Source organism: Sciurus vulgaris, assembly GCF_902686455.1.
Source record: "Sciurus vulgaris genome assembly, chromosome: 14".
Classification (NCBI taxonomy): Eukaryota; Metazoa; Chordata; class Mammalia; order Rodentia; family Sciuridae; genus Sciurus; species Sciurus vulgaris.
Window position 1 is genome coordinate 87,525,589 of NC_136475.1, and position 22,674 is coordinate 87,548,262.

General features: G+C 49.4%; 1 long non-coding RNA gene across 2 annotated transcripts in view; it reads right to left on the bottom strand.

Annotated features, from left to right (window-relative positions):
- Positions 1-97: 97 nt before the first annotated feature.
- LOC306643872 overlaps positions 98-22,674 on the bottom strand; it is a 29,304-nt gene continuing 6,727 nt past the window's right edge. For both annotated transcript variants that reach the window (XR_013759094.1, XR_013759095.1), the window contains exons 2-3: positions 1,759-1,933; positions 98-610 (exon numbers count right to left, since the gene is read on the bottom strand). This is a non-coding gene — a long non-coding RNA (uncharacterized lncRNA). The remainder of the gene's footprint in view (positions 611-1,758; positions 1,934-22,674) is intronic.

Below are 22,674 nucleotides of genomic sequence, written 5' to 3' on the forward strand. Positions count from 1 at the left end.
GAAACAACATGTATCCCATTTGTTTACAATAAAAAAAAAAAATCACCAAAAAAAAAAAAAAAAAAAAGAATAAGCCCTTGAGTTCATTCCAGTTTGGGTACACTAATACCAAGAGCCCTGGGATCTGTGTTTTTGTTTGTTTGTTTGTTCGTTTTATTTTTGTTTTTGTTTTTTGCAGTACTGGGGATCGAACTCAGGGCCTTGTGCTTGCAAGGCAAGCACTCTACCAGCTGAGCAATCTCCCCAGCCCCCCTGGGATCTATGTTTACAGTTATAATTGCTCTTGGTAGTAGAGTCCAATTTTAAGAAATAACCAAACTGATACTTTAAACCACAGTATGAAGGAACTAACAGGTGTCTCTTTTCTCTGCTTTTCTCTCTTCCTCCACTATCATCATTGCCCGAATTTCAGAGCCTCAGGTATATTGCCCTGGCCAGGACAAGAAGATGTCCAGGAAATGGTCCAAAGTTGAGCCAGTGCCAGAGGAGGCCAGGTAAGACCCCCACAGTCTGGGGATGAAGTATCTAATTCAGTTCAATAAGCACTTATTGAGGTTTTCCAGGAGATACTAAAGTATGATCCACAGGGACTTCTCCAAGAGCTGCTGATCTGGTGGGAGGCACAAGAAAATAAATAATTACATTAGACTATTTGTCCAGTGCCCTGAGGAAGATGCAGGTAAGTCTGGTCGTATGGAAATGGCGTGGAGGATCAGTGGAAAACCACCAAGAGCTGGTATGGTGGCAGACATCTGGAATCCCGGGGGGAGGCTGAGGCAGGAGGATCGACAATTCCAAGTCAGCGTCACCAACTTAGTGAATCCCTAAGCAATGTAGCAAGACCCTGACTCAAAAAATAAAAAAAGAACTGGGGATGTTGCTCAGTGGTTAAGCACCTCTGGGTTCAATACCTGGTGCCAAGAAAAGAAAAGAAAACCACCAAGAAATGGTAAGATTTGAGGTGAACTTTAAACAATGAGGTAGCATTTGCCCTCAAAACAAGGGACAGTACAAGGCACATAGAGGGCATATCACAGCAAAGTGAACAGCATGAGCAAGTCCTGGGTCCTGTACATGCAGGGAATGCTTAAACAGGAGTAGTGGGCACAGAGGTGGGGTGAAGGGTGTGGAAGTCAGGAATGGCTCTCATGCCACAGTGCCAAACACCAAATGCCCCCCAAATCTCAGTTGCTTATGATACATAAATTGGCTCCATGTCCACTATGGTCTGCCATGACTCTGTGTGGCCTTCCTTCCAGGACCCTGGCTGACTGATGGACAGTTGCTGTGTAGAACCGCCTGCCCAATACACTAGCCTCTGGTCCCATGAGGCCACTCAGCAGGCACAGGACTGATCAGTGGCTACCACTGGACCGCACAGATATTGTGAACATTTCCAGCACTGTGGGAAGTCCCACTGGCCGGCATGGTACGGAAGAGGGACCTGAACCCTGTGGCCTACGAGCCAAATCCAAACTGCCTCCTTTTTTAAATAAAATGTTATGGAAACGCAGCCCTGCTTCTCCCAGCCCCCTGCCTCTGACAACAGCAGAGCTGAGACTGCCGGGGACTATGCTGCTCGCAAGGCTCCGCATCTTTACAGGAAAAGTCTGCTGACACCTGGTCTGGACCATAGCCCAGTCGTTGTGGGAAGGGAAGAGGAGCCCCAGTCCACGTCACTTCTGCTCACAACTCACTGGCCAAATCCAGTTGTTTGCCCCAGCCAACCACCGGGGAGCCAGGAAGGGCAATATTTACCATTTGTCTAGAAGGAGGGGAAGCTGGAAGCATTTGGCATCTGTGAGGGCTCAGCAAGTGCACGTGGCTCTCCAGGGCCAGAAGGTTGAACTACAACATCCCAAGAGGGATGGGCATGGACAGGCGTCCAGATGAGTGAAGGACAGGTCCAGGAGCTACGTAGGTAAGGGGGACGCTGGGAAACGGATGAGAGTGACCGGTACTGGCAGAAAGGAAAGCAGGAGAAGGAGTCGGGAGAGACCCGACAAGGGCTCCAGAAACTCTCCCCAGGGTGGCCTCTTCCAGAGGAAAGGGACACTGCCCCAACCTGGCAGCAGTCCACGCCCGCCCCCCACCCCCGCAGCAGAGTAGGCAGGGCCACAACGACAGCAGCATTCCCTCCTCCTGCCCGAGATGTCCTGACGCTTTGAATTCTCACCCCTCCCAACAAATCATCAACGGGGTACAGTTTTGTTCCCACTTTCCACATGAGGACGTTGAGGTGCAGCAGATCACACAGTGAGTGAGGAGAAGAACGAAAATTCAAAACCAAGTGTCCGCCGTTCCAGGGTCCTGAGCCCAGAGCTAAGCCCCACTGTCACCATCCACGGCTCAGCCAGCACTGGGCAGCCGTCCTGACCCCTCCATCCACCTGTCGCCGGGAGAAAATGCCCGAACGCAGGGTTATGTGGACTGCTGCTTTTCACTTTCCAAACGCATTAAGTGATTTTGCCTGGAAATGTTTTACAAGCCCCAATTACGCCTTCTCCGTTCCCTCCCTGCACGGCCCGGGTCCCCAGCCAGAACTGTAAAAGAGCCCCTTCTTCCTCCTAAAACCCTTAACTCTCTGCGCCCACGCGGCTGGTCCAAGCTCCCGCGCTGGCCCAGGGAGCCCGCAGACCGACCGTCATGTCTCAGTCCTGCCCTCGCACTCTTCACGAGCCTCTTTAATTAGGTTCAGAAACATGTTTATGATCCCGAGAAGCAGCCCGTGTTATATTAGGCAAGTTCAAAGCTCCATTTCTCCCAATAACTCTCAGAACATTTCAGTAAACTCAGAGGTCTGGCCCCCAGCCAGCTCCGAGCAAAATCAGATTGTGGGCAAATACCGCCTCCAGCAGCCCCTGCCCTGGGCAGCTTCAGAACGAGGATGGATCGGGCTGGGCAGACCTGGGGCTCCCTCCAAGCACCCCCCTGTCCGGGCCAAATGACCTCGGTCACATTGCTCAACAGCTCTGGGCCTTTGCATTCTCATTTTTAGAATACAGAGTCGGAACGGGACGGATGATTGCTGTGGAGATGCTGAAGGCTGAATGATACATACAAGTGCTCCTAAAACTTTGAGAGGTAAAGTGGAAAGCACTAGAAGTACCAGTCTAATCTCTAAAATAACTGAGGCTGTCCTAACCTCTGTCTTTGAACTCGGAGAAGTTCAGTCAGTCGGTGTGGAATGAAAATTTTCTACCCAATGATATATTTTTCGGTTTCTTTTTTTCTGACCATTATGATAAGGGAAATTATCAGGAAAGATAATGTGGGGAAAAGATTCTTATGAAGGAATAGTTCATGATACCTGCAGATCATCCTTAGTCATATTTCCTTGAAAAAGATGCTTGCTGCTAGTCACTGTGAATTATACCAAGTGAAATTTTAAGTGTGCCCATAAAGCAAGACTGAGGAAACACTTAATTCTCTGTCTTCTTCTGTTTTTAATTTTTGATTTCTTCTTCTTCCTCCTCCTCTCCCTCTTCTTTTTCTTCCCCTTCCCCTTCTCCTCCTCCTCCTCCTCACATATTTGTTCAATTCTCCTTCTTTGTTTTAGTTTACGTTTTGATAAAGATAACTTTGCCATTTTATCAATGAAATTACCATTAAAGTGATTATACATTTCCATTCATTTTGGAAACTCAGAATAAATAAAATTATCTAATCATATTGGGGGAAAATTTTTCAAAAATTGGGTTGGGAATGATCAGGGCTCCAGAAATCCTGAAAACCGAGTGATGCATAATGTTGGTGGCCTTCGCTCTTTCCCCTGGGGCCTGATGGGGCCACGCTGAGGCGGACTACAATATGGTGAACGGCAGTGGAGCCTTCTGGAAGCTTGTGCTTCTGTTCTCTATCCTGGGAGATGCCGGCCCTGCCCTGTGGGGAGCTTGGCTTTAATCACAGGGCCTTGCCCCTAGGAGGCAAGAAAGCCCTCCCTCCTGTCTCAGCACCGCGTAGCCTCAGGCACATGCGTGGTGTGGAATGCTATCACCAGATGGCAGATTCAGACATAGACCCACAAATCCTCACCTCTCGGAAAGATGGGTGAGCTACCTATTCCCATTTTACACTCAGTGGAGCAGAGAAAGAGCTTGCCTGGGACTTTACCGTGTGTCGGAGACAAAACTAAGACTAGAACCCAGACCACCACCTTAACCCCATGGCCGCCCCTGTCAGGTGACAGCGCCTCACCTTCCTTCTCCAAGGCTTGGGGAAGGCTGAGCAGAACCATCTAGAAGCACTGCCAGGCACTGCCAGCGCAGACCCAAGGCCGCGTGCTACTATCCCTTCATCTCCCCCGTCCTCTGGTGTCAGAGGGATGCCCTCTCCTCAAACAACAGCCCCCTCTACACGACCCATGGAGCCCATGCCTTCCCTGGACGCCCAGCCCCCTGCTTTCCTTCCCACCCCCATCCTCGCCCTAGGAGGCTGCATGGTGCTGGGTGAGGGGCCCTGGACAAGAGAGCCCAGACCTGGCTCCCCTTCAGCTCCACTCGGCTGCGTTCTGCCTCACCAGCCCCCCTTCTGCTCTGGGCTGCACATCCCACGTATTTAAAAGAGGATTCAGCTCAGGAATCTCTGAAATCCTGTCTTCTTATCATGCTCAAAATTGCCCAGCCAGGCTCCCTGGCCTTAGCCCAGACGCTTTCCTGCGGCTTCATTACCCGCTGCCCTCCAGGGGCCCTGACAGCTCTGCACGCCAGAGGTTAGCAGGAGGAAGCCTGGCCGGAGTACTGGGAGGTTTCTCTGCCCACATTGAAAAGCCTGATTCTTGGGAGGCTCAGTGATTTAAAACCACAGAGTTGAACTGGAATTGGAACATCGTCTCTCCCAGTTAGCAGTCCTGTGGCCCACGTACACAAATTGCATGTAGAGTGCAGCTAACACGGTACAGGGTTGCCTTGTGGAGGGAAAACTCACGCGTCTCAGCTGACTGACACAAAGTGACTGCGTGTGAGAGGGCTCAGCGTGTGGTCCGGTTCATTGCTTGGCCTGAGTGGCAGCAGGACTGAAGCAGGGAACTCAGCCTTTCTGGGTTTCGATCAGCAGGATGCACTGGAGAATATTCTGGAGCTTTCCCCTTGAACCTGCTGAGTTTCTAAGGCGAGCATACAGAGTCTGTATTTCCCTTGAATCTTGGATCTCCTACCTCTTTTGTGCGTGTGCATGTGCATGTGTAACAGCTTTATTGAGATATGATTCGCACATCATTCAATTCCAATTCAGTCGTCTTTAGTGTAAAGAGTTGTGCAACCCCACGACAGCCAATTTTGAGTCATTTTTATCATCCTAAAAAGAACCCCTGTACCTGTTAGAAGTCGTTCCCCAACCTCCCCGCCGCAGCCCTAGATCAGCACTAACCCACTTTTCTGCCCTCTCCATCTGCCTAGTCTGTACATCACACTCTATGTGGTCTTTGTGCCTGGTTCTTTCACTAGGCATAGTGGGCCAGGGCTCACCCACGCTGCCGCTGCCGCTGCCGCAGGTATGGCTGCCTCTCTGGGCACTTCCCTACTTCCCCAGCCTCACCCTGGCTGCTCTCAACAGGGCTGGAGCCGTGGCCACTGGCTCACCTCTCTGTGGCGCTACCCAGCACAGCACACCCCCTCTGAAATGCTCCCTGCACAGCCCCCTCCACCCACCACCTCCCACCCCAGGAAATACATTGCTCAGTCCCTTCCACAATTTGAAAGGTTTTAAGACAAACTGACCCACTGTTGACAGCACTAATTCCTTTCTTCCTCTCCAATGCTCCTGTCTCTTCTCTCTCTCTTTTTTTCCTAAAGGAATTTTCTTAGATGTGTGTGGGGTTTTCCTGCCTCCAGCTGTCACTGTGGTATGGGGATTGATGTTAAGTAGCACTTACTGACTCCAGCTCCAGTCCCCTGGTTTTATATACAGTACCTCCTTCGCTCTGGGTGGGGGATCCATGCGCATTTTGTAAAGGAAGGCACTGAGAAGCTGGGCCCACTCCTCACTGAGCAGCAGAGTGAGGACTGAGCTCTTGTCTCCAGGCACTAGTCTGTGGTGGTTCTGAATTTCCTGCAAAGCCTTCGAAATGACCCAGCATGCCTCAGAGTCTCACAACAGCCACGAGGGCTCCTGCATAACTTCTCCCTGACCTCTGCAAAACCAAGACCCCAAGAGGTAGCTTTACTAGTGTGAATAAGTTTGCAGGGAACTGTTTAAATACCTGTTTCCTCACACATCATAAGGAAATAAACCCTCGATGTGCTCATTGTGTATCTCTGTGCCAAACCTGGCTCTGAAGCCTTTGGCGGCTTCCGATTGCCTTCCTTCACGTGGCACCAAAGGCCCTTCGTGGTGAAAGGAAACGCATGCCCTGCTGTTCCAACCCAGGTTTCCCAATTCTCTGGACAGCAAGATCACGTGAAACCAGTTACCGCCTGAAGTTAAGCACATGGGGATCACTGAAGTGTGAGGTGGGGTGGGGGGAAGGCTGGATGGCCTGGCTCCTCGGCAGCCAAGCCGAGGAGCTGAGGTTGGATCCCAGCGTAGCAGAGCCTTGGAGGGATTCCACGTAGGTCGGCATGCTGGCCAGATCCGCTGGTTAGATCCGAAAGCGCACATTTGCACAGAACCAGAGGAAAGATGCAGAGGAGGTCAACAGGCCTGAGATGCGGAGGTGGGAGGCCTGCTGGGCAGTGGAGAGCAGGAAGTGAGGGAGAACTCAGGAGAGGTGGGAGAGGAGCTATTGTGGACGCTGCTCCATCTCCAGGGGCCAAGATACTGGGGTCAGGTATGGAGGCTGCCCGCTCAGCAGTGGGAGGAGAAGGGGGACTCCCCCCAGAATTCTCAGGAGGGAAGTCAAGAGAGACAAAGAATGCTAGGGAGCGGGGAGTTATGGCCCCAGAACTGGGGTTGGCAAGCTAAGTGGCCAAAGGAGCGAGGAGAGGTCAGAAGACAGACTTCCAGGTGAGGGGAGGTTTGATTCAAATATGAGTGCCCGTTGTAACATCACAAATCATCTCAAAATTCTGTGACTCAGCAGCGATAGTCATTTTCTTTCAGTTTTGCGGGGCTGGGACTTTGGGACAGGTCTTGTACTTCCTTCTTGAGGTTGTGGTCAGAAGGAAGCTGAACTGCCATATTAATGTTCATTGTGGAACCAACCTAGATGCCCTTCAATTGATGAATGGATAAAGAAACTGTGATATATATATATATATATATATATTATATATATATATTATATATATAAAATATATATTTATGTATATACACACACACACAATGGAATGCTACTCAGCCGTAAAGAATAATAAAATTATGGCATTTGCAGATAAATGGATAGAATTCGAAAATATCATGCTAAGTGAAATAGGACAAGCCCAAAAAACCAAAGACCGAATGTTTTCTCTGGTAAGTGCGTGACAATATATAACGAAGGGGGCTGACGGGGAGAAGAGAAGAATGGAGGAACTCCGGATGGTGTAGAGGAAAAAGGCGTGGGAGGGGGTGAGAATGGAAAAACAGTAGAATAAAACAGACAGTGTTACCCTATATATGTATGATTACATGAACGGTGTGAATCTACATTGTGTAAAACCATAGAAATGAAAAGTTGTACCCCATTTGTGTACAATGATCAAAATGTGTTTGTAAAAATAAAAAATATTTTAATTTTAAAAATTAATTAATTAATTAATTAATTAAAAAAAAAAAAAAAGAAGAAGTGAGCTGAACTGTAGCCATCTGGAGGCTGGAGAGGGGCCTGTGGATCTGCTCCCAAGGGGCCCTCTGACATGGTGTAAGCTGGTACTGGCTTTTGGCTAGGAGCTTCAGTCTCAGCTGGGTCTCCACATGAACTGTTTGGGTGTCCTCACAGCATGGTGGCCGCCTTCCTGTTCCAAGGGAGAAACGAGCAAAGAGACCAAGGCAGTGCTTCTTGACCTAGGCTTGGAGGTCACATACTGCTACTGATCAGATGGGGCCAGCCCTGATTTTACCATAGAGGGAATGACCCAGAAACATAAATACCAAGAAGGCAGGCTTACTAGGGGTCAGCTTGGAGGCGAGCTGCTACAAATGCTTTCATTAAGCCCTGGTATGTTCTAGAAAAGGCCTTACTCTGTTCATAGTATAAAAGCCCTGCAATGTTCTAGGAAAGGCAGCCATTCTTAACTGATAAAGATTGGTTAAGAATCTATGTCGTCTGCTGCCTCATGAATCCTTCAAAACCTCCAGCACCCAGAACAGTGTCTGCGCAGAGTAGTAACGCAATACAACACAGTGATCACGCAGCAATCTGTGAAGCAGATTGTGTGGCCCGCGCCCCTCCACCTTCCAGCCCCTCTGTCTTTAATAGGTGAGACGATAACTCGTAGCTCTTTTGTTTATTTTTCCTTTCCTTTTTTTGCACTAGGGATTGAACACAGGGGCACTCTGTCACTGAGCAACATCCCCCGACCGTCTTTATTTTGAAACAGGGTCTCCTTACATTGCCTGGGGTCTCCAAATATTGCCGATGCTGGCCTTGAACTTGCAATCCTCCTCCTGCCTCGGCCTGGGAATCACCGGGATTACAGGCTTGTGCCATGGCACCCAGACTGGTCAGCAGCTTACCCAAGGTCATGTGACCAATAAGAGAATGAGCTGGAGGAATTCAATGCCCAGGTATTCCTGTCTTCAAGACTAGAGAGTTGGCTGCCCCTCCAGGATCCTCTGAACTAGACCACCAAGAGTGGAGGGAGCAAGAGGGCTGAGCTGTTTGTTTACACCATCTCCAGCTCCCTGGTCTCTTCATTTCCTGTATACAGCTCTCAGCAGACAATTCCTGACTCTCATCCTTCAGGAACTTCCGGTTTCAGAGCCAGAGTATCTGTGAGGCCAGGGAGGAACTTCAGCGCTCAAGGGACTGCCCAAGCCTGCTCTTGAGTTAAGCCCTTCCTTTCCAGAGGGGACTGGAAATCCCCATTTCCTGCTGCATCTCTGGCAAACTCCCCTGCAGGGCGTCCAGGCCACACTTCCGGCTGCTCCCAGATGGCCCCCCAGCCTTCCTCCCCGGTGCCTCCCTCAGCTGGTCTCCTGGTCAATCAGAAAAACCCTTCTTCACAGAACAGTGAAGGGAAGCACAGGCAAGAGTCAACTCACAGGGCTCAAGTGTCCACTCTGCCACCGAGCTGTCACCTCCACAGATCACCTGACCTCTGAGCCTCTCCCAAGAAGACATGCGAATGGCCAACAAGTATGAGAAGGTGCTCGCTATCAGGGAAGTAGATATCAAAACTGCAGTGTGATGTCACCTCACACCTACTAGGTTGGCTGTTACTAAAATAATAACAAATGCTGGAGGCATCGGGGTGAGGTTAGAATCCTGTACATTGTTGACAGGAAGATAAAATGGCGCTATGGAAACCAGTACAGAGGTTCCACCAGATAACAGAAATAGAACTACCACATGATCCAGCAATCTCACTCACTTCTGGGTTTACATCCAACGTAATTGAAATCAGGATTCCGAGGAGATGTCTGCACTTCCACAATCATCTCATGATAGCCGAGGCGTGGAAATAACCCAAATTTCCATCGATGGATGGATGGACAGCAAAAATGTGGTATACAAGTCCAATGGACTATTATTCACCTTAAAGATGGGAAATCCTGAAAGATGCAGCGACCTGGATGAACCTGGAAGACATGCCAAGTGAGATAAGCCAGTCGGAGAGTGACGAATACTGAATGATTTCACTTATATGCAGTATCTAAAGTCGGCATACTCAGAGAAAACAATAGCGGCTGAGGGGTGGGGACAGCGAACGTGCTCAGTGGGTACAAAGTCTCAGGTTTACCAGGTTAATGCCTTCTAGACATCTGCTGTGCACCATTGTGGGATCCTTAACAGTACCATATTATACACTGTAAAACTGTCAAGAGGGCAGGTCTCACGCCAAGGGGTCTTATCACAAGAACAAGGCAGGGGACAAGGAACCTTGGGCAAGTTTTGGACCTATCTCCTTGACTGTGGTGATTGTATCCTGGGGTTTACATCATCTGAACTCATTTGATTGTACACATGAAGTATTAAATTGCATGTCGATCATGCCTCAGTGAAGCTGTTTTTAAGATGGACCTATTAAAGGTGAAACACTTTGGCACCTGCAGTCATGGTCCCTATGAGCAGGGAGGGCTCTGTCAGGACCCGGTGGGATTAAAGATGAGAAGCGGTCTGTGTTGAGGGTCAGCTGTGTGAGCCCAGCTGCTCTTCTCCCCACCTGTCGCTTGGGGTCTAGGTCTGCCGCTCTCAGCGCCAAGGAAGCCAGCAGACCGGGTCCCCACAAGGCCCTGGGGCTTTTCTAAGCCAAGGACTTGCTGTAAGTCTGTACATGGCTCCCTGAAGCACTGTATTTCTTTCCTTGAAGGGCTTTGTGGGCTCCAGAGTTAGCATGGGGCAAGGAGGCTTTGTGCCATTTGATTGTCCAGTGGGCCCTAGTCGGTGCAGGACACGAGTGCTTATTGAGTTGAATGGATGAGTGAGTGTGGACACCTTCAACCTTAAGAGAGTCCAATGGGCTCGGCCAGAGCCAGCTGGGGCCCAGAGTGCTGTTGGTGGCCTGCAGTGTTGACTGAGGAGAGTCAGCTCCTCGGCTCTCGTCTCCCTGCTCCTCCCTGGCCCACCCCTGTCCCCTCCCCACCCCACCCCTGCTCCGTTAACCCCCCCATGTCATCTGACCTCAAGAACAAACACAGCCAGTGGAGCCCAGTCCTCATGTCCCCAGGTAGCTCTGCCACCCAGCTACTCCCTGCACTCAGAGGACTGTTAAAAGTTGCTTTTACTTTTTTAATGAAGCCCCTGTTCTACAAGCTTCTTCTAGTGATACTGCTCTGACCAAGTGAAAAATTCTTCTCTTTTTTTTCTTGGGATGGAATTTGCACCCACCCCCACCAGACTCCAGTAAATGAATGCTGGGCATGCCTGCTTCTCCCAGCGAACCTTGGCTAATCCAAGGACAGTCATTAACTTGTTATTCTAAGTAATCCTCTGCTGAAAGCTAGAAGCCGCCTGTGGTGGAAGACAGCAGAGTTTTCCAGCACGAAAATACTGGACTTGCTGGCTCGCGTGAAGACAGACAGCTTCCCAGGAGGAGGGGGTGACGCAGAGATGCAGGCGAGGCCTGTTCCCTCCCAGACAGCAAGCAAGAGTCATTTCAAATCCGGCAGAGTCTGAGCCGCTTCTGACATGTCCATCTTCATTGCCGAATGAAGATCAGATTAACCAAATCAGATTAACAGTGGAGGCGGCCCTAACCCGGGTTTCTGAAACACAGTGTCCAGGACCCCCAACACTGGCACAGCACCCAGAGTCTATGGATCAACTCCTCTGAGGCCTCGCTCCCGTGGCTGCCTCCTGCCATTTCCTTCTCCCACCTACTTGCCATTCCCGATCCCATTAGGCTCCTAAATGCCAAAATGCATTCACACTGCCTGTTCCCTTGGCCTGCTTGTCCTTCTCTGCTCTTCTGACAACATATTCATACCAGATTTCAAAGCAACTCATATCCTGCCAGGCTTCTCTGCCTCCCAACACACCTCTGTCCCTCCATGGAGCATGTTGGTTGTCCCCATTACATGGCATGAAACCGAGTGCACACAAAAACGGAGACACAAGCCCTTTCACGAGTCCAGAAGTGCCACCAGCTCCTTGGACTTCTAAAGTGGTACACACCGGTCTCAGCACAAGCAGGCATTCTGGAAGGAGGAGTCGCTCTCCTGACTTGCATTTTAACACTTTGTCTTGAGAACGTCTCTAAGAAGCTACTCTGTGCACCTGCACATTTACCCCGCAACCCACGAATTTCCTTTTTTTCAGCACTAGGGATCACACCTCGGTCTCACCCAGGCAAAGGCAGGCACTCCGCCACCCAGCTACGCTCGCTAGCCCCCTCGCAAATTCTTTTCATCTCCTGAACTTCAAGTGTCCCAACATGCAGACTTTGACAGACAAACACGCAAACAGCTGCTGCCCAGAGGCCTGAGCCTGGAAGCTTCAGCTGACCCTTCTGATTTCTCCCTTTCAAAGGTCAGATGGGCTTCCCAGAAGGTGGGGTGCTCTAGAGGAAGGAAGGCTGGGGTCTTGTGTGAGCCCCAGCGAAGGGGAGAAAACTCCTACCAAGACACCAAACTTCTGCATCCTAGCTCTCACCTGAGAAGCCCCTTCCAGAAAATATGTCGGCGAGGACTTCCTCAGACCGTGAGACTTCTGCAAGCAAAGGCACGTTCCTTCCAGGCGTGGAATTCTATGCCTCCGATCATAAACACAGAAACAGGGAGCATTTTTCTCTTACTGCCCACTTGGTGCCCTAGCACCATTCGAGAAGATCACACACACATTCTTAATTGAATGATTACAACCTCCCCGTAGATTAAGCACTAAAGCCCCGCTTCACATGGGAGGAATGGGTACTTCCCTTCCTTTGGTGACCCTATAAACAAACAACACGGAGGGCCTGGTACAGGAAATGCTTGGGGTAACGGGAAATCATTTACCTAGACAAGCACTGAGGTTAGGAGCACTTAGTGGTGGAATTTATTGTCACCAGCTCAAGCATGACATTGCTCAGCCACCCCTGGCCCAGGAAGTGTAAATGCAGGAATGAATGGGTGGTTTTCCCACGCCTCCCTTGCCTGCTCCAAGGGCTGAGGCTGCCCAGAGACAGATTGTGACCTCCTCCTCTGCTTCTCTGGGAGAGGTCACAGCATGTTGTACCTACAGAGCCTCAGGAGAGTGGGCAGGTGGAAGGCAAGCTTGGAAGGTCTAACAGACAGTGGCTGAGCCCTTGCTACGTGCCCAGTCTTTGGTGAGCTAACACTGCAGAGATCGGTGTGCTCTGTTTACAGCATCCCTAGTGTCTGGCCCATCGTAGCCACCCACTCCTTGAATATCTGTCATATAAATGAAGGGACAAATCCGACAAGAGCGTGGCTTGTAAGCAGGCTGTCAGCTAACAAAGCTGGCATTTGAGCTTAGGGTCATCTATTAAGGTTTTTGAGAGGCGCTAACTCCCGGGGATACACAGATGCAGAAGATGGAGAGAAGCCTGAAGGTTAGAGGACGGGTCTGTCAGCCTCGAGGAAGCCCCAGTCTTGTGGCAGAGCCTCTACCCGAGATACGTGGAGACCCAGGCCCTGGTCCTGCCACTGCTGTGCCTGCCTGTGTGCAGCGAAGGAAGTCCTTCCTGGGTGGTCTTACTTCACTTAGGCGAAATGGCTTCTCAATGCCCGCCTGCTCGCATAAAGAGAGTCAAAGATAAAGCACACTAAAGTGCTTTATTCATTGCAAAGGTGAGTGATATACAACAATGGTGCAGTGGGCACAACCAACCCTTCCATGCCAGGATTTTGACTGATCAGCTGGGCTCACACTACAGGGTGGGGCTCATTTACATCACGAGGTACATGAATCCCCCGCAGGATTGACCAGTGCTCTGCACATGCACAACTCTACACAGCCATTATCCATTAGGGTCCATTCAGGGGAGGCCACGCACTTCGTCCTAAGGGTGGAACAAGTGATATGTAGGCTGCCCCCGCCCCAGGAGCGCTCAGAGAGGAGGTGCAGGTCTCCAGAGAGCGGGGCTGGTGAAGTCTGTGAGCCAGCAGACCACCGGCCAAACAGCCTCCAGAGCAGGGATCCAGAGGGGAGCCACCGTCTCTGCATCAGGAAGCCAGTTCCAGGGCCTGGACAAGCTCCCTCCTCCCTCAGGACTCGGCTTGGTTTTCTTCCCCCCAGGAATGGGGTGAAGGATGTTGAGCACGAGGGCTCCTCGCCCTCTTCCTAGCCCCTGTGGCCCCCTCCCTCACAGCGTGCAGGCCCCAAGGTCATAGGACGTCCTCCACAGCCCTCAGTGCCACACCTGGATGCCAGAGCTCATGGGTGTCTCGCTACTGCCCACCGCCCGTAACCAGAACCACTGGACTTTGCTGGAATGCCCAGGAAGGAAATTTCACCCTTCCTCAGAACATCAAGGCACTTTCAAACAGATCCCCCGCCAGGCATGTGGGCAGGATGGCTGTATTTGCTCCAGTGTCTTTGGTGACCAGTTCCCCAGAGACCTGTGCTCCCACCACCTGCTTTGTGGGAAACTGGGCCCAGCAGTGGCTGGCTCAGCACACCCCGGGTTCAGGAAGGCAGCCGTGCTTGACATACTGCCCTTCTGCTGTCCTTTCTGACTGCCTGCCTGCTTCCCCGGCAGGGGTTCCAAGGTCCCTCAGAGGGCCTGGGGCTTGTTCATCCACGTCAGGCTGTGCCCGCCTCTGCTTGCCCTGGGTGGCTAGGTCCCCCTTCGGAGGCAAGCCTCATCCGGGGGAGCCTCATGCGCACACCCGGGGACTGGCACCACATCAAGGCTGAGCTAAGAGGCCCTGGAAGTCCTCGCATGTGGCCCAGGGTCCGAGCCCCTCATTAGGCGGTGGCGGCTCTCACACACACGGCCTTTAATGTGGTGCGACGGTATTTTTCAGGCTTCTTTTCAGAAGGAAAAAGTTAATAATGTGAAAGCTTTATTGCCTCTCCCGTCCCCCTCTGAGACGTGCCCTTTGGTGGTGCCACGCCGGGCTAGTTAGGGCCCAGGCCCGGGGATTTCCTCCTCCCTGGGAACGGCGGTAATTACCGCCGGCGGGCCGGGCGGCCAAGTGGCAGCACACCGAGGTCAGCCCCGAGGCCGGCGGGAGCTAGGTGTGAGCCGGCGAGGCCGCTCGCAAAGCAGAACCAGATGGGGAATCCATTACCTGCTCTACAAAGGCGGCGGCCGCTAATAAACGTATTTACTGGGTTAAATAAATACGCCGAGGGCTGTTAAAAGCCTGGCCCTGTGACTTCAAGTCACCGACATTTTTCACTTGTCAGAAAGGGGCTTTTGGAAGCTTTCAGGCGGCCTGCCTTCCTGCCCATGTTTATGCACCCACTGTGCCCCCCAGCGCCTGTCGACCAGGGAGAAAGAAAGGGTCTTTGTTCGGTGGCGGGGACCTACAGGTGGGCCGAGGATGCGCCCAGAGTGTGCACTGCAGAGTGTGCGCGGGGCCTGGAGCCCGGAGCCCGGGCGCAGCTGGGGCAGAGGAAGCATCTTCGGCCAGCAGTGTGCAGTCCAGGGACAGCTCTGCTCAGCCCTGAACACCCGCATTCGCCAGGATGTCCCTGGAGTGCTGTGGTCCTCGTTGCTATATCTTTTTTAAAAAGATGTTGTAAAATGCATGTCACACGAAAGTTATCACTTTGACCATTTTGAAGCGCACCGTTTAGTACATCCATAATGTGACAGCCGTCACTACTCCAGAGGCAGATTTTCATTACCCAAAGAGAACCCCTGTGCTCACTCAGTGGAGACTCTGTTCCTCTCTCCACCAGCCTCTGGCAACCACTAATCTGCCTTCCTATTTGGCTGGTCCAGACGTTTCATATAAATGGAATCATAAGATAGATGATACTTTCCACCAAAGGTGATGTTTTCAGGGTTCATCCATTTCACAGTGTGCATCAGTATTCCGTTCTTTGTTGTGGCTGGATAATATTTCAAAATGTGGATAGACACATTTTGTTTATCCATTCATCGATTGATGCACATGTGGGTCCTCGGCATCTTTTGGCTGTTGTGAAAAGTACCGCTGTGAACATTCTTATGCAGGTTTTTGTCTGAACATCTGTTTTCAGTTTTGGGGGGGGCATATGCCTAGGAGTGGAATTGTTGGGTCATACAGTAACTCCAGGTTTAATTTATTGAAGACCCACCAAACTGTTGGCGACGTCCTTCTGCACTTGGGAGCAAGTCAGGGAATGCAGAAATGTTTTTTTCTGCGATACTGTAAGCCCCCCTGTAGGGACTCTTCTCCTCTCTTACTGACAGATGAGGAAACCGAGAGATTTATGGTCATACCAAATAGAAGCAGCAGGGATCTGAAACCTGGTCTTCAGAGCATGGAATTCATAGTGTATACTCTCTCCATCACTCCAGTGATTTGAGAATGTACAGGAAATGGTGTGCATTTCCAGGGCCCCCAAGAAGGTTTTGACAAGTTGTTAAATAACTTACCCTAAATAAATGCCACAGAGCAGGTGAGCATCTCAGGAGGCCCTTACAAAAGGATACTCCAGAAGACTGGAGACTTGTAGGACGGGAAGCACTTGACTTGTCCTACCACATTCATACGGGCACTGGTGTGAACATGGGCACTGTGTTGACACATTTGTTCTTAACCAAACAGGATTATTTTTCTCCAAAAGGGGAGGTTATGACATTAAAATGTGTTTGCTGGTTCTAGAATGTGGTAGGTCACACTTTCAGGCCTTTTTGATGGGAAGTTTCTCATGAGCACTGTCACTAAATAAAGCAATAAGTTCTCGTTTCATTTCTGGCTCTGCTATTTATTTTACTTTCTTGTGATTTTATTGTCACAACCCAGGTAATCCTTTCATCATATTCCATCCAGAGTTTCTGATTTAATTAAAGGATTAATTTCTTGTATGTCAGCCACTTCACTGCCCCCATGTGCTGGCCTGTGCCTTAGTTACCTTTTTAACCTCCCAATCACCAGTCAGTTCTTGTGATCTGCAGATATGACCAAGATAGTAGAAGGAGCCCAGGTTTCAGCAGTGTGGGATCAGGTTTGAAACCCAGCTGCACGACTGTGTCAGTGTGATCAAGCAACATACCTGGTCTATCTTAACCTTCATGCCCTCACCTGTGATTATAATGGAAATTATGCAGAGCGATGATGAAAAAATTAATTAATAATATCATTTCTGAAATCCTGATGCCTACTGTGGTCCTCAGCTTGGGGCAAGTAGTCAACATGCCATTTACCCCCTTTTTGGTGGGGAGGGGCTGGTGCAATGAAAAAAGGAGCAACATGCTTTAAATTGAAACGACACCCTGACACGTGGGACATACTGCCCCTGTGTATGTCTCAACCCTATTACACTGGTCCTGTTGCAATCCAAGTTGCAAGTAAAGACAACATGAAAACAACTAGTTGAGGAGATTTTGAAGAAACTGAGATGCCACAGAATTCAGTGAGCCCCTCCCATGCTTAGGCCCATGAGAAAGAAAACCTTCCACGACCCAGGCCATTTGGGATGGAAGCGGCTTCCTGGCTTCTATCCACACTCTTCGACGCCTCTTGGTGGCATAAAACAAGTGAGTTTCTGAGGAAAACAGCTCCCTTTGGAACACAGAAAAGGGGGGAAAGTAGAAAAAGTGTTTTTAGATAATGAGCAGAAGTTTGCCATCAACTTGATGCATGTCACATTCTCCAAAGATGAGTTATGTGCAGCAAACGCACTTCTTTCAAGTCCTGTTTATGGTTGGTTAAATAAGCAATGGGGTGATCTGTCACCTCGGCTCTCAGCCGGTGAGCGGAGAGAGCAACAAGCCAATCTGATGTGAAATGATTTGGACAGTAAGTAAATAAATCCCACCTTGATAAGCTGGCCTTGGCTGCAGCTCTCCCACGGGCCCTAAACATTTTGATTAAGGACTGATGAGGGTTTCCCAGGGAGAAGCTGGAGACTCATCTTCCCTGGAGGTCTCCGCAGAGACAGCCACGTCCCATCCGTTAGGGATAGTTTAGGCGGAAGAGGGTCAGCAAGCAAAGGAGTGAACCGGTTCCACCAAGGAATCTTGGAAACACTCTCTCACTGAGGCACGAACTCAGCTTGGAAGCATGAATCAGGTATTGGCCTTCCAAGGAACTTCTGTTCAGTCAGTGCAGGCATGAACAGAGAGACACGTGGAGGGATGAATGAAAGGCGTTTCAAGGTTGCTTTGCACTTTTTATAAACCTCACATACGATGTATCTACTGTCTAAAAGTCCGATTACTGGAGCGGAGCTTACAAACACAAAATCACCATATTATTGGATAAGGAGTGATCCTTCCTGTTTAAATCTCTTGTGTTGTTTGTGGAAACATTTTTAATTTTCCAAAGAGATGGAAATGTTTTATTTATGTGCAGACTTTTCTGGATTTAATTGCATTCCTACTCACTAACCATTGCCCAAGAAGCCACTTCCTTTAAAATGCCCCCAGGCTAACAACTTACTTTATTTAGTGTTTCAAACTATTCCAAACTCTTTTCCATGTATCCCATCCAGAGCTGATCGCATCCCTTGGCACAGTGGCTATGATCACATCCAATCACTAGACAGCCACACTGCCTGAATTTGAATCCTGGCTCTGCCGTGATCAATCTTACGGCCCTGGACAAGGATTCACTGCTCTGTGCCTAGTTTCCTCATCTATACTATGGGAATGATACTGACATCTAACTCAGAGGGTGGCCCTGAAGACCACAAGGGTCAAGCTACGTAAAGCGTGTGGGAGGAGAACTGGTGCTATGCTTGCAACTCAACACAGGTTAGAAAGGCTGATCAGGCAGATGAGGCTGCTCCTCTGTGGCAGATGAGGAGGCCAGAGACTCTCTAGGGCACACAGGAAAGGGGCAGCCACATCAGACCAGAGCCAGAGACAATCTCCCCCGTTCCAGTGCAGGACTTTTCCAGTGTAATGAAGACTCAAACTCACACCCAACTTCTACTTGATTATTGCTCAATACTGAGTGAGCTAATTGTGGCTTCAGATTATTTAGGACTGAAAATTCCAAGAGAGTTTTGAATGAAACTCTCCGGTGTTTATAGGTCTTCGGAGGTAGGCCTCATGGAGCAAGACTTTGGCATTATCTACTCTCCCTTCTCTCCTTTTTTCTTTTTTCTTTCTTCCTTTCCTCCTTTGATTCTTCCTCTTGTTTCCATTAAAAGGAATGTTTCACCAGGTGCAGTGACGCACATCTGTAATCCCAGTAACTGGGGAGGCTGCGGCAGGAGGATTGCAAGTTAGAAGCCACTGAGTGAGGCCCTAAGCCAGTAGGCCCTAAGCAACTTGGTGAGACCCTGTCTCAAAATAAAAAAATAAAAAGTGTTGGCTCAGTGGTAAAGCACCCCTGGGTTCAATTCCCACTTAAAAAAAAAAAAAAAGAAAAGAAAAAAAAAGAGTTTTCTTACTTTTCTTTTAGAAAAAAGAAATTAATGTTTTCTTAGATTTATAATAGTACAAATTTTATAGTATTGAAAATGTGGGAAATAGATGAAAAATAAAAGAAATTTCAAGAGCTCAAAACTCCATCACTCAGAGATAATTATGATTTTGGCATATTCCTTTTGTATCCCTCTTCTATGCATGTGATAAACAATTTGGATCTCGGTGTGGGGGTGGTTTGTGCAGCACACAGCATGATTTACTGTCTTCACCTTTTAAGCACTTAGGGAGCAAATTTTCTCAATTACAGATAAAACAGCAGAGTGCCAGGGGTAAAAGCAGGGGCCACTTAGGTTCGAGCCCTGGCTCTGACGCTTGTTAGCTGTGTGACCTTAAGAGTTTGCTTAACCTTACTGTGTCTCTGTTTTCCCTTGGTAAGATAGACAACAGTACGCACCTCTGAGGGTTGACATGATCATAGAATTGAAGGAGTTGTGCAGAGCTCCTGGAAAGGCGGTTGGCATAAAAATGTCAGCTGGAAGTATGACACCTAGTGTTAGTAGTGACACACACTCAGGACAGAAGCTTTTGTTCTGCCGGTCTTAATTCCAGCTATATTTCATACAGGATTTTTAGTTGCAAACACAGATACACAGGCCAATGTAAACAAACAAAAACTTAAAAGGACATCGAGTGAGATATCCAATCTCCCAATGGAAATGAGTCTCAAATAGTGGGAACATTTTAGTAATGACAGAAACCGTTTCCCAAGTGGCAACTCTGTGCCAGACACCGTGGCTGCTTTGTGCACTCTATAAAAATTATTTCATTTGCTCTCGTACGTAAGCCCCTACGAGGTAGATTTTAGGCTCTTCTGCACATTAAAGGATTGGGTCTCAGAGGTATTCAATGGTTTTCTAAAGTCCCCTGAACTAAGGAAGTCATGAAACCTAGATTCCAACCCAGGTCTGAACTGCTCGTTCTTGACAGTAGAGCTCTCTCGAACATTCACGGATTCAGTATCATAGAATGCTCACGCACGCCAGAGCGGGGACTCGGGTGAGCACAGAAGCATGATCCCTGTCAGCATGGCGCTTACAACGTGCTTGAAAAGAAAGCTGTTTGTCCATTTGTCACACAAACAAATGTGACATTTCATCTATAATGGGGCCCTGAAGGAGAGCTCGGCACTCTGAGAACCAGAATGGGAGGCCTGACCTTGACATGGAGGTCACGGATACACCCTGAGGAAGTACTGCTTGAGCTGAGATAAGGGTGAGTGGAGTGACTCAGGAAGAGGAAGTAGCGAAGGGGCTAGAGGAGAAAGAAGCTCCGGGCTGTGAGAGACGTCTGTGCAAGGGGAGAGAGGAGACGGGTGGGGAGACGGAGACCAGAGACAGGAGCGGGCAGGCCGTGGAAGGCTTTACGGCCAGTTAAGGAGCTTCCACTTTCTCCTGAGGTTAATGGAAACCGTCAAAGAATTGAAAGCAGCAATGTGTGGGCTTACCCTGTAATCCCAGCCCCTAGGGTTGGAGGAGCGGGGAGGCTGAGACAGGAGGTTGCAAGTTCTAGGTCAACACAGACAACTTAGTGAGACTTTTCCTCAAAATAAAAAGAAAGAAAGAAAAGGTCGGGAGGTTGGGTGGAGTGTAGCTCAGAGGTAGAGCACTTGTCTAGCATGCACGAGGCCCTGGGTTTGATCTTCGGTATCACTAAATAAATGAAAGAGTAAACAAATAGAAATAAAAATTGAAAACAGGGAGATGACAACACTAGATTTCATTTCAGAGATTACTCTGGCTTCAAAGTGGAGGCTGCACTGGGGTGAGGTGGGAGCAAAAGTGGGTACTTATTCACCTACCACAGTAGGCAGGGCAAGAGCTGTACCGAGGCATGGTGGGTGTGGACAGGACTGAAGAGACTCAAGAGCACCTTGGGAGGCACAATCCAGAGCTTGCTAATACATTGGCTATGAAAAGTAGAGAGGGAGAGGACAAGGTCAAGTCCAGGACTTTGTTTTAAACTCAGAAATGGCCGTCCTGGTCACTGATGTGGTGAATATTGGGGGAGCATCAGACCTGACAATGGTCATCACTTGAGTGTTTGGACATGTCAGGCTGGAGATGCTGGACAGGGCAAGATGGCCAAACTGACTCCCCACACTCACCTCCTCTGCCACAAAGAAGAACCACCATCAACAACAGCTGCATTTTACGGTGAGTAGCACTAGAACCAAGCAAGAGAGAAGAGCCTGTGAGACCTGGGAGAGCAGCCCAGAGAATGAATGGAGTGCAGGCGTGGCCCTAAACGGGTCCCCAGCAGGGAGACTTCCCGCCGCAGGAGCGAGGACAAACCCGGGCGTCCCAGCAGCCTCACCCCTATGAACCAGCAGCCTCATCGCGGACACTGACGACCCTACCAACAGAGAGAGAGGCTGGGAGCCCACCTGGGGACTTTCTGAAGTCTGCACATAGCTTTACTCGGGAGAAGGAACTTGTACTGTCTCCCCCGACCCCCAGATCGGAGGCTGCTGCAGGGTGGGCTACGTACTGGGAGCCATGCTATTACTCGCCATTGACCCCACACAGCTGGGCCTGAGGTGCCTAGTCAGCCGGAGCCTCATAGTCAGACCCAGCTTCCTCCATAATCAGCCTGAGCCACCTCCGTAATCAGCCTGAAATTCCTGCCCTAAATAGTCAGAGCTGCCCCCCTAAATGACCTGGGCTGCTTAGTTGGGTCCCAGCTGCTAGTAGGCCCAGGCATGTGTTCCATGCTTCATGCCCTTTTCTGCTGTGGACTCCCTAATCATCTGAGTTGCCACTGACCCCAAAGGCATGTCACCACTGCTGAGGAAATATCCACCATTCTTCACATTCCTGGCACTACCACGTCCATTGCCAGAGCAGCCAAGCAGTGGATGTGGGTAACACACCTGTGTGAGCTAAGCTAAGCTATTGACTAAGCTACTACCTCCTTCAAAGTGCCACTGGAGACAAAGGGTGTCTCCAACCCTGCCACCCACATGCTCTGCCCACACCCATTATTTACAGCTGACAAAGTCATAGGAGACCATGCTATGGTGCCCAGTTAGAACCAAAGCCCATGTAACTTACAACTCAACTAATACCCCAAGACTTCTTCAAAAGAAAGCCATTTTCTACCATAAGTGGTAGGCCGTTGATTCACCAGATATGCAAATCTCAAGGTAAGGTCACAAGAAATATGAAAATACAAAGTGACATGATGCCTCTAAAGAAATGCATAACTGTAGCACATACCTCAAAGGAAAAGACATTGACAAAATGCCTGGCAAAGAATTCAAATGCATCACTGTTAGGAAACATAGTGAGATTCAAGATAACACAGACAGACGATTCAACAAAATTAGGAAAAGAAGTCATGATATGAATGAGAAATTCAACACAGAGAGAGATGTTTTAAAAAGAACCAAACAGAAACCAATGAGTCAAATAAGAAATACAGTTGAGCTGGGGAGATAGCTCAGCTGGTAGAGTGCTTGCCTTGTAAGCACAAGGCCCTAAGTTCGATCCCCAGTTAAAAAAAAAAAAAGAAAAAAGAAAGAAAGAAATACAGTTGAAAGTACTATGATAGGCTAGATCAAGCAGAAGCAAGAATTTCTGAACTTGAAGACAGGTCTTTTTAAATACCCCAGTCACATGAA